At 41.0% G+C, this 8,676-nt stretch overlaps 1 pseudogene; it reads right to left on the reverse strand.

Annotated features, from left to right (window-relative positions):
- Positions 1-4,249: 4,249 nt before the first annotated feature.
- Positions 4,250-5,390, reverse strand: LOC101984220 (annotated as a pseudogene).
- Between the last annotated feature and the right edge of the window lie 3,286 nt (positions 5,391-8,676).

Raw genomic sequence — 8,676 nt, forward strand, 5'->3', positions numbered from 1 at the left:
GGATTAGTCCTTTTTTCTTCCTACTTTGTGATTGTTTTATTTCTTTCTTGTCTTGGTCTGATCAGGCTGGGATAATAGATAATTGAAGATCTTTCTCCAAGAAAAAAAGTTTGCTCCTAGGATATATTCTGGAGAAATGAGCAGAAACGCAGAAAAATGTTAAGTAAAGATATTTATTATTGCATTTTTCTTGGACTAGCAACCTGGAAACAAGCTACATCCTACTAATAGAAACAAACAGAAATGCTAAATTCATCCCATATACTTTGCTCATAGTCTTTGTTCATCAAATGGAGCAGGATTCCTTCTATGCATGGACTACTATAGCTATAGGCAGTAGCTATATCTATAGTCTGGTGTGTATTATCTGTAGTGTCCACAGTAATGTGTAGTACGAATTTTGAGAAGAAAAGAGAAATAAAGAAAAAGAATTAGAACAGAAAGAATTGCAGTCTAAAAGCAGTCCTATTGGAGAGCTGCCTCCACAAAGTGCGTCTCTGACCCCAGGAGCCTGGTTCTGCACAGTGCAGACACTCATTTGCATTGTCTACTGAACCACTCTGCTGTATATCAAAGGAAACTGCCCTTTGGATTCAGAAGCTTCTGGAAGGTTCATTCCATTGTCAAATAAGATCAGCATGTTGCATTACTATGGATTTGTGCTTAAGTTTCTAGACTTCCGTGGACTATTTTTTATTGCTAGCCTCAGGAACTGGATTGGGAGCAAAGCGAGGAGAGAAGCAACTTATATATTTTAACTATTTTGTGGTATGTGAGGTTATAAGAGGAAAGTAAGAAGCTAAAAAGAAATCCCGAAATTCAGCAATTATAACCAGTTCTAAATTTTTCTTTCTCAGTTCCAGGTCATCATTTGAATATTTATTGGGACAATTACTTCTTCCACAAATGTTACCTCACACAATCAATTAAATGAAAGAGGTCTCTGGAATAGATTCCTAACCTGGTTTGGTACTTATGGATGAGAAAAAGAACTTAAAAATGCACATGGAACGATAGTTATATTTTTTGCTGTCATTCCTTTTAGTAACATATGTAGCTTTTTTTGCCTCAGAGCTAGCTAAACAAGGACTGAAAATGTGTGACTGCCCACACAGTAATGTTACTATGAAGGGAAACAAAAAGGTGTATGTTTTTGTTTTTGGTAAGTTTAGCATTTCCAAAGATTAAAAAATCATGGAAACAATTTTAATTAAAAGAAAAGAAAAGAAAATAGAACCAGCTTTCTTGGTCCAGACGTTAACCATAGCAAACTATCCTCTGACATGTTTTCTAAGCTATGAAAAATAATGTTCAAATTCTTTTAATGTTTAAAAATAGAGACTGTGCTACCCAGGTGGTCTCCAAGTAACCAAATAACAGATGATGTTTATAAAGACTCAATATTATAAAAGATAGAGAACTCCTTTTTCCCCCAAGTACACCAATGTCTGGTACAAGCTGGCAACTATTTATAATTTATGACTGGTGGAAATATTTGTGACTTGTAATAACACTGTTGCGGTAGAGCAGAAGGATAATAGACTCCAAGATAATCAGTTTTTTTTTTTTTTAAAAAGTACACAAAAGGAAACAATTTCCTAGCTTAGAAATTCTAGCAAGTGTAAATTGCGGAAGCCCACGTCTACCATATGTATACATGGGATGAGCCTGAGGTTCACTGCCTATGATAATTCATCCTTTCCCCACATCTTTTTCTTGAAATTGTTTACTGATAATAGTTTTATCTCAAGCAAACAAACAACCAAACAAACCAGGAGTCGAATAAATGGAAAGGGACTATAGTGTTCTCAATAAAAGAAAAAATTATATTTCTGTTAGGAATAACATAAACACATTTAAAAAGGAACGAAAGACCATTTGTCATCTAGAAATGTGCTTTCCACTCACAGATCCTTTTTTTTTTATACGATCCTCAGCCAGAGGAAATTATTTCTTAGTTTTATACAAAAGGCCCCTCCTGGCTCAGTGTGGCTGCATTCCAAAGCCTGCTCAAGATAGAAGAAAGCGATTAGTTCTGGAATGCTGGATTCACTGTGGTTTGCCGCTCTGGGTGCTGAGCAGCAGCAGGTGACAAGAAAAACAGAACCAGAGTGCACAGGAAAGCAAATGTCTGGATTCAGGGGCTCAGTGGGATGTGAGTAAATGCCTCCATGTTTTCCTTTGCATTTTCTAACATATTGGAATCCTGGCCTAGAATATTGAACTAGAAGGGGTTCCTAGATATTTTAATTCAAAGAGGAACACCTCTTGGTTAAAACAAACAAGCAAACAAGCAGCACATGAAAAACACTCCAAATAAATAAAACTCAAATTCAGAGTTCATCAAGATTACTGACCCAGATATCACAGTTAAATTTGAGATACTAAAATATCATGCAATATGTTTCTAGTGAAAACAGAGTAATAGTTGTATATATCGCTCGACTTGGAAAAAAAAAACAAATTGAAAAAAAAAAAACCCATGCAGCACATGAATGCTACACGTCTGTGTCTGGTCTGGGGTTTGGTTGTTGCACTTCCCCACTGCCTGTTTCCCTGGATAAAAATAAAGATCCCTTAGGCTCCCCTCCCCCCACAAAGTTGATGGTCTATTTCAATTTGATCAAAGCTGTAGGAGCCAGTCATGGTATGCTGAACAGATCACCCAAAGGAAGTTCTTTACCTTCAACCATTATCACCTGCCAGAGTAAGACTCAGCCATTGATAAGTTTAATAGAAGCCTGAGTCTCAGTAGTTTACCCTGAAGCAATACCTGGTCGCAGAAAGGACCATAAATTAAGATTATCTGAACATCACCCAAGAACAGACCATCCAAAGGAAATACTTAACGTTCCAACCACTGTAGATAAGATCACCTGCCAGCACACACTCACCAGGACACCCCCTAGACAAATGTCAGTCAATCAGGGGTCCTAAGCCTCAGAAACCCCTCACCCCAACCTTTACTACTATAAAAACCCAACTCTAACTGAGCTCGGGGTTCTCTATTTATTCCAATACATTGGACATGTGGAGAGACTGAGTTTGCAAACTTGCATAAAATAAAGTCTCTTTGCTTTTACGTTTGGGACTCCGTCTCCTTGTTGGCTTTCAGGGGACTTTGTGTATTTGGGCATAGCAAAAGCAAGTATCTTTTTCCTTAGGTTCCTCACTTTATAAAGGATATAGTATCCCGAGGCTCAGGAGTTGCTAACCCATATTTTCACACGCAGAACAACTACACAGGCTGGAGCAGGGCCAGGGTTGGAGACAGGGATCATGGGACACTTTTGCACCCCTACTAGAATACTTGGACATTGGCCTCTTCTGACACCAATAGGGCAAAGATACAGAGGATTTAGCTGTTTCCCATGGCTCGAACCTCATTATGCTAGGGGAGAAGAAAATGGCATAGAGTGAGGTTTGGCCACCCTACAACACTTGGTTCTTTTAGGATTGGCATAGCCTTGCTCCTTGGAGAGCCCCCTGTCCAGGATAGCTTAGCACTAGCAGGAGGAACTACAAACTTTCCTGTCCCCAACAGAGCTAGACATTAACCCCGAAAGAGTGAATAGAACTGAACTCAGACCCATCCCACCAATCAAGGACAAGCCAATGAAAGAATGTCACTAAGCATGAGCAGGGACTTCTAAGGCAGCAGTAGAAGCTGCAGACACAGGTATAACAGCAGGCCTGTGCCTGGACGTGAATACAGAGCATTATTCTAGGCCCAACAGGCCATGGCCATTCAGTCCTCAAAGGGCAAGTGTGTGTAGATTGTGGGTTTCCTGTACAGAGTTTAGGACTAGAAGTTCAGACTGGGAGCGAGGAGAGTGGCTGTCCTATCCAGAAATCTGTAACCATGCTGGGCTCTGCCAAGGGCTAGGGAAGATAGACAGATACATGTAGAGTTTGAAGTCAGCAGGATACTGAGGAGCAGTGGGACCACTCCTCACAGACAGACAGTGATTATAATAAACAGTTTCAGCTTCAGCTTAAGCTTTATGATGTGTGTGGAGGAGGGAAGAAAGGGGGAGAAAAACAGAGAGCCAGAGGAAGAGGTACATTTGTCAGAAGAGAAAACACACTAGATGAACATGGCCGTTAATGTGTGGGTGTGAAGGAGAGAGGAAGAAAAGGCTAACAGGAAAGAAAGGAGGATAGTCGGAGATGGCCTCAACACACCACACTTCTGGTTCCTACAAATTAAGGCACTAGAGTCAGTAATGTTCTCGTTGTCCCTGTGATGTTAAAACGGGCGCTGAAAGGGAGGGCAGCTGCTGAAAGACTTGAGTCTGCAGGAGACTCGTACCTGGGCACTACTGGCATCCTTGATCAGGGCTATCTTTGAGAGGGCCACACTACTGAGGGACTGAACAGAGGCAGACAGTCCTGCTAGCAACCCGTTCACTTCTGACGTCACCTTGCTGTTGTCCCCACTGAGAACTGCAATCTCATCGACTTTGGTCAGGGAGGCAGCAATCTGAGGCGAGGCCTTCAGCACCAATGCCTTTTTGGCTTCATCCTTAGACTTCTGGTAGGCCTCAGTCTTAAGCTTCAACCGCTCAGCCTCTGCCTTACCCATTGCCTCAACGATTGCTCTCTGCCTCTCCAATTTTGCGAATCTTCTCAGCTTCTGCTTGTGCCAACAGGACTAGGTTTACCTTTTCGCCCTAGGCAATCTGCTGGATGAGATGGCACTCTGCCTCTGCAGGGCGGTGCACTGTAGCGATGAGCTTCCTTGTTGGTACGGAGGATCTCCTGTGTCTTCACAACTATCTGCTCTTGCCCTACACTACTTCAGTTTCTTCCTGCAGGATCTTCTGTTGCTCTCAAGCCAACTGAGCCTTAGCTGTCTTGATGTTTACCTCCTCACTGAAGGCTGACTTTGGCAGCTCCAAGGCTCTCTTAAAATCACCAATCTTGGTGTCTGCCATGAACTTCACACCTAATATCTACTCCTTGCACTCAGCTTCCCAGATACCGGTGTCCTGTTCTGCCTCTGCCACACCAATGTCTGCATCTCTCTGTACGACAGCCGTCTGGCAGCTCAGAGAGTCTACTTTGTCATAAATGTCGTTGATGGTACAGTTGAGGATTCTGATGCCCATATGACCAGCATCAGGGGCTGCCACTTCCCGCACCAGTTTGGCAAGCTGGTCTCAGTCCTGGTAAATCTTTTTTACAGCCAGAGTCCCAAGGACGGAGCGTAGATGCGCCATCAGGGTTTGCAGGATGATGTTCTTAATGTCTTGCACATTCTTGCTCGGAACTGTTCACAGGTCAGGACCATGAGGGAGCTCCTTCTCTGTCATGATCTTCACCTGGGTGACACCCGTCACAGTTAAAGCTACCCCCTGTGCCATCTCTACTTCCTCAGAAGATGACATGAGAAAAGTTATGTGACTTTAATTGTACACATTAAAAAAAAAAACTATTCAAGCTGTGCTGCCTTGTTTCTTGTCACTTGACACAAACTGGGGTCATTTGGGGAGGAAGGAACCTCAGCTGAGGTTGTCCACTATGGTCAGGGTGACTTGTAGTGGGCTGGCTTCTGGCCATTTTCTTGATTGATGGTTAATGGGAGAGTCCGGTGCGTTCTGATAATACTCATGGGAAGATGAGAAGGTGGTCCTAAGAACTATAAGCCAGCCAGCTGAATGTGAGCCCAGAGAGTGAGCAGGAAACAGCATTCCTCTGTGGCCTCTGCTCCATTTCTTCTTCCAGGTTGTTGCTTTGATTCCCTGTCCTGACTTCTCTTCACAACAGACTGTGAGATGAAATAATGCCTTTCTTTCCCAAGCTGCTTTTGGTCAGAGTGTTTATCAAAGCTTCAGAAAGTGAACTAGGACATCAAAATCGCAATTCGTAAGATAAAAATTGATAATGGTGATAGGAAAATTAAGATCTTCTGTTCAAAATATTTTGTTAAGAAAAGAGAGACAAAAGCTATAGCCTGGGAGAAATTATTTCCACATTACTCTTCGAATAAAAACTATGTGAAAACACACCGAGGCAATAAAATAACCAGCATCCCAATTCAAACGGAGAGAGGATTTGAGCAGACACCTAACCATTAGCAACTGGCATTGGAAAAATTCTTGGGAACAGAAGTCATCAGTAAAATGCAAATTAACCCCCTAAGGAGATATGTATACACATTTACAAACAGCTTCAAATTTTCCTGTGTCTACAAGGTTGTGAAGCAACTGGAGCTCACACATAGCTGGCAGAAATAAAACTCTAAAATCACACAGAAAGTAGTTGGACGTGTGACTTGGAGAAAGCTCATTCTCACGTGTGTGAACCCTTAGTTCTTATCTGGGTGGTGACGTTTTGTGAGGCAGTGGGGTCTGTAGGTGCAAGAATCATGGCTGACTGGTGGAGGTGCATCACTGATGGGAACCTTTGAAGGGTATCACTCAATCCTGATTTTTTCTAGTCTCTCCACACATGAGCACACACTACTCTTAGGCCTTGTGTTGCTCACCCTGTCACCTCTTCCCCACTAAGAATTGTATTTTCTGAAGTTGTAAGTCAGAATGAGTCTCTGCTCTATTAAATTGCTCCTGTGTTTGATTACAGCAGCAAAAAATGTGACCTTTTAAAGTGCAATGCAGATCGGCTGTCTGATCCAGTCATGGCAATAAAAGTATCTACCCAAGCTAAATGAACACATGTATTCATATGAACTGACTCACGATGTTCATAGCAGTTTTGTTAGAAAGAGCTCTAAACTAGAACTCTTTCACCTGTCCATCAACAGGTGAATAAAAAATTCCATATATTCATAACAGTTTCAACAGCATGGGATGGTCTCACAGTGATTATACTCCACTATAAAAAACCAGAAAATCAAAAAAAAAAAACAACAACAGAAAATCAGGAGCATGATGCCCGTTTAATTCTAGAAGGTAAAACAACAACAACAACAACAAACTACAGGATATAGCAGAAGAAAAAATTCAGGGATTATGAATGTGTTCACTATCTTGATTGTGACTTATGCAATTTATGGATATAAACAATGTAAAGGTATGTGTTAAAAAAATCTTATTTTATACTTTGAGCAATATTGTTTATTGTGTGGCAATTAAATATCAGTGAAGCTGGTAAAACGTTTATCACCCCTAAAGTAGTATTGCTTATACTCATTGAGTGATTTTTCTTTCTATACCTCAGCTTTTTTTCTTTAATCTTGCTTTCTAGGTTCTAGTGACCTCAGTCTCCTTAGGAGAAGTGAATATGGGCAAAGGGCATGATATGCATATATTAAAATGTCATAATGAGACTCATCGTTTTGTGCTCATTGGAATTTTAAAAAGAAGACTAGATTTCCACTCTACCTTGGAAAAGCATACTTCCTCTCTTATGGGCAAGAAATGAGCCATGAGGGAAGCAGCCATGAAATGAGTTGTATTGTTTCTTATTCAGGAAGATCACCTTGACAAGACATCATTAATTTCCCACCACAATATTCTATAGGATAAAACCAGCATTGAGGCTGGGTGGTGGCGGCACACGCCTTTAATCCCAACATTTGGGAGGCAGAGGCAGGCAGATCTCTGTAAATTCTAGGTCAGCCTAGTCTACAGAGTTAGTACTAGGACAGCCAAGGCTAAACAAAGAAACCTTGTCTCAAAAAACAAACAAACAAACAAAATAAAAAGGGGAAAACAGCATTGAATGCTGCTGGGATAAGAACCAGATTAAGCAAGAACACTAAAACCTAGAGCCAGCATTAGACTGAACATATATATGTCCAGGGGCATTCACGAACTCTTTACGTGTTATGCTGATGGATGGACAAGTTCCAAAGTTATTTCAACCTGCTGACAACTTCAGATACAATAAATCTTTATGTTATGTGTACTACTACCAGACTCAGAAGTCTATGATGTTTCTTTAAGGTGCTTATCATTTTTCTGGGCTTCTTTCAGATTAGAAAGCCTCATGAATTTTCTGCTTTTTTGATGTGACTTTCACCTGGATCATTCCCTTCTTCCACAGGAGGGCTCTGATCCCACAGTGAAAGGGTAGAGGCTTACTAACGTTTTATCTAGTTGTTTTACTTTCTCTGAAATGTTTCCCCTATCCCCTCTTCAGTCTGGAGAAGGTCTACATATGTTCTCCATTCTAGAGGACTCTGGCTGCCTAAATATTTCTGCAAAGCTATTGTTCATACCTGGATCGGCACTGACAGAAGTTCCAAAGTCACATGGATTTTTATATGTATTTCTCCCACAATTTCTGTCTTTAGAAATCAATTGCAGGTGGTACAATATATTTTTTCCCCTTAGGAAGACAGGAACAATGTCTATTCCTCTCAGATAGAGCACCTACACAGACCAAAGAAACAGCTCATACAAACCCAGGTTGGTGAGCCAATGAGTTTATCGGGGTGATTTACAGGAGTATAGGTCACTTAAGTAGCTGAAATTGGTTGAAAAAGACATGCCAGCATGGGTGACAGCTGTAAAAGCGTGTCAGTGATAGGCCCTACATAGTTTTCAGGTAACTCCACCAGAAAGTTCACTCTTTCCAGTGGTCCTTTACTGCTTATGTAACCTCAGGGAGGCTCATGAATATTGGGACTTTCTTATTTATTTATTTATTTATTTATTTATTTATTTATTTATTTATTTATTTATTTAAGATTTCTGTCTCTTCCCTGCC

The sequence above is a fragment of the Microtus ochrogaster genome, assembly GCF_000317375.1.
Source record: "Microtus ochrogaster isolate Prairie Vole_2 chromosome 14 unlocalized genomic scaffold, MicOch1.0 chr14_random_1, whole genome shotgun sequence".
Lineage (NCBI taxonomy): Eukaryota > Metazoa > Chordata > Mammalia > Rodentia > Cricetidae > Microtus > Microtus ochrogaster.